The sequence below is a fragment of the Ceratotherium simum genome, chromosome 31, assembly GCF_057802395.1.
Source record: "Ceratotherium simum simum isolate JZ-2026a chromosome 31, ASM5780239v1, whole genome shotgun sequence".
In the NCBI taxonomy this organism is placed as follows: Eukaryota; Metazoa; Chordata; class Mammalia; order Perissodactyla; family Rhinocerotidae; genus Ceratotherium; species Ceratotherium simum.
The window spans coordinates 8417109-8427757 of NC_141930.1; positions in this window are offsets into that span (position 1 = coordinate 8417109).

Below are 10649 nucleotides of genomic sequence, written 5' to 3' on the forward strand. Positions count from 1 at the left end.
TACTAGTTGTTTTTGGTGGTGCACTCAACTGCACAATTTGCAGGGAAAATCAATTGTTAACACTCTGAAATTTCACCTAATGCATGTCATGTGGTCAATTGGACCGTGGAGGGGGCTCTTTTCATGGTACCACTGAGAATCCTTTTTAAATGCATGGAAAAGACTCCAATATTTGCAAATCTATTTCTTATTCCTAATCATCTTGAATTTAATTTAGTCAATAATTAAGTAGAACATTAGGGGCAGAAGATTTTTTTTGTATATCAATAAATAGATTGTCTTTCAAAATTAATCTGATTAAATATCATTTAGCAGATTTAGTCATTCAGTCAATCAGTGAAATACATGAAGTTTTCCATTTGTTTTAAATTCTTTTTTGCAGTATTAAAATGCCTGATAATTCACTATGACGCACAGGCCAGTAAAGAGCATTAGGGAACTTGAAGGGTCTTTTTAGGAACGTGAGGAAAGGGTGTGATGATGGAATTCACATCCTGCAGACACATTTGCTCACTATAGTTTAACTCACTATAGCTCCTCCAAATACCTTTCAAGGTGAGCAGCCAGACAGGAATCTACAAATGTGTGGAATGTCACCTGCCTACTGTGGTCTAACTGTGTCATCCTATAGTCAAGTATATGGGAGTCCCATATTGCTTGTCCTGTAAGATAGAACTGCCTCAGCTATTACATGGAACCCAAACACCAGTCCTTTGGACTGTGAACTGTGACTTCATTGCTTAAATGGTGGGATAGGAGTGTTTGAGGGTCAGATAATCTAAGTCAAAACACACACACATTCTTCATATGAATTATATAGTATAGGGACAAAAAATGCATACACTGGTAAATATACTTTATCAATAAAGAACGTTTAAGTAGTGTTTCCTGATTCTAGTAATAGACTGGTGAAATTCTCTTATTTGGAAGGTTGGGAGGTCAGAGATGGTGGGGGGCGGATATAGAACATTGGATGGAAAAAATAAAACTATGTTCATGAAAGTGATTTGTAAATCCTAAAGTGATGAACAAATTGCAGCTGCCATTACTATTGTGTCTATTTGCTTCCATGATAATCTGCATACATTCATGGTCATTGAATCACCTTAACTCAGGGGCAATATTCTCTAGTTGATTTTCAATGTAATTGAATTTTCCAAAAGAGCAAGATCGCATAGTTACTTTGCATTTTGATAAAATGAAGGAGTTCAAGTCTCTAAAGTATTGCATGCAAGAGAAGTAAAATTCTATCAGAAAGTTCACAACTATGAACAAAATATAGCTGAATGACTAGGTAGGTAGAACATTATAGAAACTTATTGTTTTTAAAATGCCCAACTAGGAATCTGACTTTACAAGCAACATGTTCCCTTTCTGCTTAAACAGTGTAAATATTAGGTGCTACCAAAATAAAATATCTAGTTTTGTAGAAAGTATTAATTGTTTTTCTTAAAAAATATTTTGGTATTACGGAAAATTTCAAAGCAACAGAAAAGTTTGTGAAATTATAATGAGTCCCCATATATACATCATCTAGCTCCAATGATTCTTGGCATTCATGAGGTCAGAATTTCGAGAGTAAAAGACTATAAATCTCAGATCATGTTTTTATTACTGTGAGTCAATTATACTTGCAGATTTCATGTATATACATGAGAACAAATAACCAGAAAAAGTGAAATTAAAGCCTGGCTTTCATATATGCAGCCTACATCTTGGGATAGCCGTTAGTCCTCTTTGAATTCCTGTCCCTGTGGTAGTTTCTGGCCTCTCTTTTGATCCTGCCCTAAATCTGTGTTCTCTGCAGCAGCGGCTATAAAGCCTTCCCTCCAACTTCAGCAAATTTGGGTCTACTGATTCCATCTGAAAGAGTAACATCCAGAATTCTCCCTTCCTATACATTTACTAAAAAGACCTTATTATACTTTGCAATTATGGTTAGGTCACACCTATCAGCATAGGTTTATTCTCCAGAATAGATAATCATGAACAATGTATATGTCCCCCCTTCCCTACCTCAACCATAAGCAATAATGAGCTCTAGCACAGTAGTATAAGAAAAAGTCCTTTTTTCCATTGAATGGATATGTCTCAGACTAACCCAGTCTGTGACAGGCCAACTTACTTGGCACCACTCACACCTTACTTACCTAGCACCACTCATGCAGAATTAGGCAACCTCAGCAAGGAAAAAAAAATAGTCTTGGCAAATAGATAACTGAGATGTGGAAAAGAACAACATACAGTGAGTAATATCAAATATAACAAACATTTGGATAAACTCCCCCAAATGTAGCCAGCTTTTAGGATACAGCTGATGAATACGGAAGAGGATTTCAAAATCCCATCCCCACTCCATTAATCTCAATTTTGAGCCTCCTGATAATGCTTACTGATATAAATACAGTCCATTTTTACTTTCACGCAGAAACTGAGAATTTTGTTTCAGTTTCTTTCTCTAGTCTCAACCAGGGGCAAATTTGCACCCTATGAGACTATGATGTTGTAATTTATAAGAAAAATATGTATTTAGTCTTCGTCCATGGTTCTTGGCTTACGGCTCCCAAAACCCTTGGAATTTCCTAAGTATTGAGAGTGATAAAGGTATTTTTTGTTATGTTAATGATGTGACTTTTGGAAAGCACCTAAGGATGAGGGCTGGTTGCCAGTGGAACCAAGCATGTGATTAGAGAGTTGAAACTTTCAGTTGTTGCCCTCCCACACCACCTCCTACCCCCCTACCCCCCTCCACCTCCAGGAAGAAGGGAGGGTCTGGAGGTTGAGTCAATTGCCAATGGCCAATGATTTAATCAATCATGCCTATTCAATGAAGCCTCCATTAAAACCCAAAAGGACAGGGTTTGGAGAGCTTCTGAGTTGGTGAACATGTGGAGTGCTGAGAGAATGGCCTGGAGAGGGCATCCAAGCTCTGCATCCTTTCTCCATACCTTGCTCTGTACATCTCTTCCATCTGGCTCTTCCTGAGTTATATCCTTTTAATATAAACTGGTGATCTAATAAATAAAATGTTTCTCTGAGTTCTATGAGCCATTCTAGCAAATTAATTGAACCTAAGGAGGGGGTCGTGGTAACCTCTAATTTATAGCTAGTCGGTCTGAAGTACAGGTGACAACCTGGGTTTGCAATTGGCATCTGAAGTGAGGAGGGGAGGCAATCTTGTAGGACTGAATCCTTAACCTGTGGAATCTGATGTTATCTCCTGGGTAGATAGTGTCAGAATTGAGTTAAATTCTTAGACACCCTGCTGGTATGGGTGTCCAATTGCTTGTTGGTATGGGGAAACCCCCCATCCCACCCATGCTTTGGAATTGGTGACTAGAAACTTTTAGGGACATTTGGCAATGTCTGGAAATATTTTTTTTGACCCAGCTGAGGAGGTGCTACTAGTACCTAGTGGGTAGAGAGCAGGGATGTTGCTAAAAATCCTACAATGCATAGAATAGCTTTCCAAAGCAAAGAATTATCCGGTCCAAAATGACAAAGGTGTGGAGATTCAGAAATCCAGCTCTAAGCTTTTCAATGAGCAATGGTACCACTTTTGGAAAGCCAATCAAGTCTTATGCAAGTGACTCCAAGTGCCAGGCATAGGAAGCACATCCTATTGTCTATATTGTTGATAAGTCTTTCCTCTAAGTAGGCTCTGGAAAAAAAGGAGAAAGTTGATATTTTTCTGTTCTAAATAGGCTCAGTACCATAAACATACGTTTTTTTCCAAATGACACATTGTGGTTAAGCCTAGAAGTTTCCAGTGTGAACTTCTTCCCTACTTTCCTGATGACTTCTCATTTGTACTTTGCCTTGGGAATTCTTACATCTTGGCTGCTGGGTTTGCTGGCTGAGGTACTTCCTGAGCTTCTGCAAGGTGCATGTCAATGAACACCCTAGAGAGAAGCTCTAGGCTAGTCAATTTGTCCTTCACCAACCTATGTTTGTTTCATCACTATCACTACTGGTTGACATAAAATTTCTCTTTCAGAATTACATTAAAGAACTAACTTGACCACATTGCCCCACCTCTGATGTTGACTATTAATCTTACCATGTTCACTTTGCTAGATTATTCCTGATATCTTTTTAGAGAACTGGGAAAGTACATGCAGGGCTTCTGGTTCTATTTCTACTCCCAGAGAATGAGAATTGATATTAAAGTGTTCTACTTCAGGATGTCAGTCCGTAGGGGAGCTGGGAAATATTTCTAATTTATGGGATTATCCCATAAATGGAGTTTTCTCCATTATCACCATAACGGGGTTTTCAGTATAAGGGAGTCTTCAGTACAGGAACTTGTTCCTCACTCAATCTACAGTCTATGGCCCAACCTCCCTCTTTAGGGGTTAGCTAGGAGGAGCTCTTTCAGTTTTATATGTATCTGTGCATTTCTTTGTCTTTAGCTTTTCTTTGTTCACAGTGGGAGACCTGGCTACACAGTACAACCTTAGAGATGTTAATGTGTATTGAGAGAGAAAATGGAAAGTATAGAGTATAAGTGTCTCCCAAATTTATTTGAATATAGATAATCTTTTCATGGGAGAATTTAAACCAACCCTTAACTATAAAAATATTGTGGGAAATCATATGGAACATTCATATTTTCATGCCAGAATTTATAAAGACAATTCAATCACCTTGTTCTTGCCCTCTATGGAAGACAAGGCCAGATCAATAAGAATATTTCAAGGTCATTTGTATTTGTCCTCACAGGAGTCTGAAAAGTGCAAAGAATTGAATGAAAATTCCCTAAGTTAAAAGGCTACATAGCACCTTTTCCTGAAGAGAATCTCAAAGAATTAGGGATCCATAGAATACCTTTGGAAAATTATTTAATGCAAAAGAAAGTTAAAGTCAATTGTGGATATAATTCTGGGCTTTATAGAAAACTGGAGACTTTGGGATGCCATGTGAGTTGCAATTAGTTTATTTGTGTTCTTCATTGTGTTCTCACTACACACTGAGCCTTGTGTAATATTGTACCACAGCCTCCACTCATGAAGATTTTATTACATGATGGAGGATTCTTAAAATGAAATACAGAAAGATATACACTACATATGGATTCAGATATGAGAGAACCTGTGTAAAAACCATCTACATGTGCGTGCCTTCATCTGCATATTCAAAAATATTATAGTTGTCTATGTGTCCATGTTTATCAGAATCAATAAACGTTTTGAAAACCTCTTTTGTGTTTATCAGTGTGCTAGAAACTGGGCATGTAGAATAACTGAGAAAATCTCAGTTACTCTGAAGCTTCTTTGGTCTCTAAGATGCAAATGGAAAATCTTGCTAATGATCAGAGAAGCAGAGCTACATGTAAACAAATTGAAGAATGTGAAACTGACTTGCCAGGCTTTACAACCAGCAAGATCAAACTCATGTCCTTTCGTTAGATTCACAGGAAATAGCTTGGTAGGCACAGCTTTGAGTCATGCTCTGACTGGGCATCATTGATCAATGGGAAAGGAATTCCCCAATTTCACTTGGGGAAGTCATTTCAACTGTTGGATTGGCTACTAAGAGGCAACTTACTGTAGAACCAGGGCCCTAGAATGTACAGGGTGTTACAGCTAAAGTTAAAGAAATTGTACCTTTTGATGTGCCTGGCATGGGCTTGGCTTATGCCTATTATTATTAATTTTGATTATTGTTATTATAATTGTAACAATAATTATCAATTGCAATAATTTTTACTAACTTTAACTATTTAAGTTTCTCTTTCAGTCTCCAAAGGGACCTAGTTTGGGCAACAAATAATATTCTTCTCTAATTAAAGAGGAAAACATGGGGTTTGGGACTAGTTAGACCTCAGTTTTAATCCCAGCTTTGATGTCTACGAAGTAGGTGACCTGGTATAAGTTACATAATCTCTTTGAGCTATAGTCCAGTCAAATGGAGATAATAATTCCTTCAAGAGTTGTTGAAAGGCTGATGTAAATGTGAACTATCCATCTGAGTGCTTGACATATAGTAGACACTAAAATCACAGCTACTTTTGCTATTCTGATTGGTATTTTCATCCAAGAAGGTTCAATTCCAAGAGAAGGACAAGATCAGAGACTCATACCAATGAGCTTGCTCAAAGGTAGAACATAGGTCCTACTGAAGAAACGTGTCAAGAATCCAGTTACACGGACTAGACATGTGTATAGGAGTTGTAGAAGAGAGTAGCCACTGCAGTGCTCAGGATGCAGCAGGATGCTGTGGCCGGCACACCAGATACCATGTCTATAGAAGGATTATGAAGTCCAGTTTCCACTCCTTAATAGACTAAGCTGCCCAATAGTTTCTCTGATCTGTTCCAGACCAACACAGCATCTGGATGTTTTGAGTGCACAGCCTTAGAACCTGTGGTTGAGCTAGCCTGAAGAGGAAGAGGCTGACCTAACCAAAGATGATTTCTTTTTTCCTGGTTCAGTTGTGTACTTTACATTTGGAAGATAAAAACATTTTCATAGCAGAAATGCTTCAGAGCTTCACCAAATTATATGACATCCAAAGGCTTGTGGTAATGGACTGTAACATTTTACACTGCTTGTGTGTATAAGTAAATCCTATTGAAATAACCTTATTGTCACAAGAAACAAAAATAGTCTAACTTTTCATAAAATATAGTACCATTTTATGGTAGTGTTATTTTCACAAGCATCTATGGTAACGAACTCTAATGTTCCCAACCCCTGTGTACACACTCTGTAAAATTCTCTTCCCTTGACTATGAGTGGGACTTGTGGATGTGAGGGAATATCACTCTCATGATTATGTTACATTATTGAGCAGAAGGGGTTTTGCAGATATAATTAAGATCCCTAATCAGTTGACTTTGGGTTAACTGACAAGGAGATTTTTGGAGTGGACCTGATCTAACCAGGTGAACCCTTAAAAGAGGTAAAGAGATCAAAGTGAGGGAGATTCTTATCCTGGCCTTGAAGGAGCAAATTTCCATGTTGCAGGGGAGGGCCATGTGGTAGGAAACAGTGGGTAGCCTCCAGGAATTGAGAACAGCCCATGTTGATAACCAGCAAGGAAACAGGGACCTCAGTACCACAACCACAAGGAACTGAATGCTGGCCAAAACTTGAATGAATTTGGAAGAGGATCCTGAGCTCTAGATGATCCACAGCTCCATTCATCACCTGGATTTTAGCCTGGGGAGACCCTGAGCAGAGAACCCAATTATAACCATTCGTAGTCTTCTGAAACCGTTAAGATAATAAATGGATGTTGTCCTAAACTACTGAATTTGTGGTTATTTTTACACAGCAAGAGAAAACTAACACATTTATTCTACACGTTTACCATGAATTTTTAAATCTAACGGTATTTGAAGCCAGTTTGAAACTGAATGTAAATTCTTGGTTTCATGTCTAAAGGTTTGGCCAACTTTAATCAGGATTGAAAAGTGTAATGAGAGATTATTCCATGTCTGATCAAACTTTTCAATTTAAAATTAATTCTGAAATCTGAAGCCAGCTACATTTGGGTTATTTTTCACAAGTTTCTGAATCACTTAAAAAGTGATTTTAGGGAATTTATTTAAGCTGCTTTCTTTAAAAGCTTTTGTTCCAAAATGTGTGGAATAAACTTCATAGACCATATGTTTTATATTTTCTAAATAGTGGAGCATATTTCTGAGCTATCCAGCTTGCTAGGTATTGGGAATTTCAGAACATTTTATGTATCAGAAAAACTCCTTTTGCAACAGCTTTTATTCACTAAGCCTGTGTAAATCACACTCAGTGGGAGCCTAAAATGAGTAAGATGCATGTCTCTACTGAATAGCAAAGAACTATTTCAATCTAGATTGTAGATATTTTTGAAGAGGCATTTGAAATCTGTAAAACTAATTAATGTCTGACCGTGTCAGAAGATGAATTTCTATCCTTCTGTTGACTTTTTGTCTTTGAAGCTTTTTGTTTTGTCATACGCTGCCTGTTGTTAGTTCTTATTTATATTTCATGGTATTGAGATTGTCATATTTTTTCAAACTAACTGCAGTGCTTTATTTTATATCTTTTTCAGAAGAAGATCATAACATAAGACGAATTTATACTAGGTTTAAATCTTTTTGGATGCTTCAGAAGGGAAATGTACTGGAAATGCAATGGAGGCCCTTCTCATCCGAATGATTTTACTGTGACTTTAATTTAAAACTTTTATTTCTCTAAAAAATAACTTGGTAAGAGATTGTGAGTCAGTTATTTCACCTTCATCATGCCACATGATTTTTTCCCCTTTTGCAAATGTCCTTCTGTTAAAAGGCCCATACAATCAGCACCCTTCAAAATGATTTTATCCTTTTTTTAACTTCAAAGTAAATGTTTGAAACAACAGGAGAGGAAGAAAATTGCTAAAGTGGTGAGGATAGGATTATGTATGATTGAGCTTGACAATATGACAGTTGATTAGCGCTGACGTTTTTATGCATTTGGGAAAAATTGCAGTGGTTCAGTTTGCTTTAATGATCTGTTGTTTTAAGTCAACAATAGAAGTGTGTCATCGGAAGAATATTTTCTCCCATTTGCTTCCATTGTCTTAGACTCTTAAGCAACACATGAAAGACTGATTCATAATTTTATAGGAAGCAAGGGTCTTTAAAGGAAATTGATTAAGCGTTTCTCCTCTTCCTCTCCCCTAAAGCTGCTTTCTCTACAAAGGCTCTCGGAAATAGAATATTTACTGAGGCTGCCAGTGGGTTCCATTAGTCCGACTGCACCTCGTGGTTTACTAACGAGGCTAGTCTGTGTTTGCTGTCATTAAGGATGATCTGAAAGAATGCTTTAATTATCTCTTTGCATTGATTGTGGTTGCTTTTCTTATGGCTTTAGCAGTAACTATGTTTTACTGTATCTTTCTTTTGGAGTTTTTCTGTACTGCTTGACATTTTGTTATTGATGGTCATTCTACTTCAGCAGAAAAAGAGAGTAAATTAGTTTTCCTGCTTGTCATTTGGGGAAGATGATTTATAGATCTTTACATTTAGTTAAACTCCTATTTCTCCCAACATATTGTGGATAAACACCTAGGATACTGCAGAAGCTGATAAGCTTCTCTTTTGCAAGGAAAGACACCATCTTGGATCATATCTAAGTGCATCTTGTAATGGCAATGTTCTTCCTTTTAACCTAAACTTGGAGTTTAGGCTAATTCTTTTTGTACATATCTTGTATTATACAGCCTGATGTGTAGTTGTGTCAACCCATTCTTAGAGCTGTTAGATACTAATTCATTCCCTATACTTGAGGATTTTCCCTCCTTTGTTTGTTTGTTTCTGAGTCAGCCACATTTGGCAGAGAGCTCAAGTTTTTTGAACATCCCCAGAGTCTGAGTTACCTCAGGCTTTGGCCAACATTCTACTGAAATGACTTTGGTTGAGCACATATTTAACTGATCTTCACTAGATAAATTTCACCAGGGATTATAACTTCTCCCATGACATAGTGGGAAGCATGTGGGCATTGGAATAGATAGACCAGGGTCAGAAAACATTGTTCTTCCACTCCTGGTTGTGTGACCTTCAGTAGGTTACTTAAGCTTGCTGAATTTCTGGTTCCTATCCATAAAATGTGCATATTACCTACCTCTCAGGCTTCTTATAAGGATTAAATAAGATTACTTTAAGTAATATATACCATAGCTTATATGTATAATATATATAATATACGTAAAACATTGTTCGTGATACATACTAGGCCCTCAAATGTATATTGTCTTCAGGAGTAGGCTCTTCTTTTTCATTTTCCTACACTTTGATTAAAACAGTAACAAAAAATGTCTTATACAACTTTATGGAAATTGTCTAATGCACAAATAAATGGTGGGTTCAAACCTACTCTAGCTCTCTTGTTTCCACGAGTAGTCAGAGCTTCATTACTACACTGGATTTATTTATAGCATCTCGCTCTTCTTCAGGATGTATTTAATGCTGAAGATATGTGCAACTGAAACATTCCATTCTTTAAAATTCCCCAGAAGAGAAAGCATGACTTGCATTTATTTATTTATTTATTTAAATTTTTAACATAGCTGGAACAGAGCTGGCTTGATAATTATTCCACTGAAAGTTCTATTGATGGTCATTTATAATAAGCTCTGACCAATGGGGATGAGGACATGTGGAGAATGAATGTTTGTCCCAGCTAATTAAACAGTGAATTCTCAAACAAGTTAGAAGTTGAATTTTTGTCACAGAGTTAGTCTTGTAGAATACTCAGAATTTCTTAAGTCTTTATTGTTTAGTAATAAATATCCATGCATTATACTATATGGCATGTCCTTTAAGAAATGAATGAGAGCCAAGGAATAATTTGAGGACATATTGTTACAAGCACATATATGTAAGGGAGGGAAGATATTTGAAGAAGAGAAAGGCTGAGTGGGTAAAAGACAGACTTCTCTTCTGAAGCAGTGAACTCAAGAGCGAGGGTATGGGTAAAACACGGAGAGGGGGCATCATGAAGTCTGTTATTAAAGCAGTGGTTAGAATTGACGTGCGCACTGCCATTAGCCAGGCCTGAGAGTTGGGATGTTAGCTCCCCTTTCTCACCCCAGTTAATAAGTCATTTCAATAATGTTTGCATTTGACAGAAGGCATTTTGAAAACATGCGGACTGTGTGGGAGGAATATTGGAATA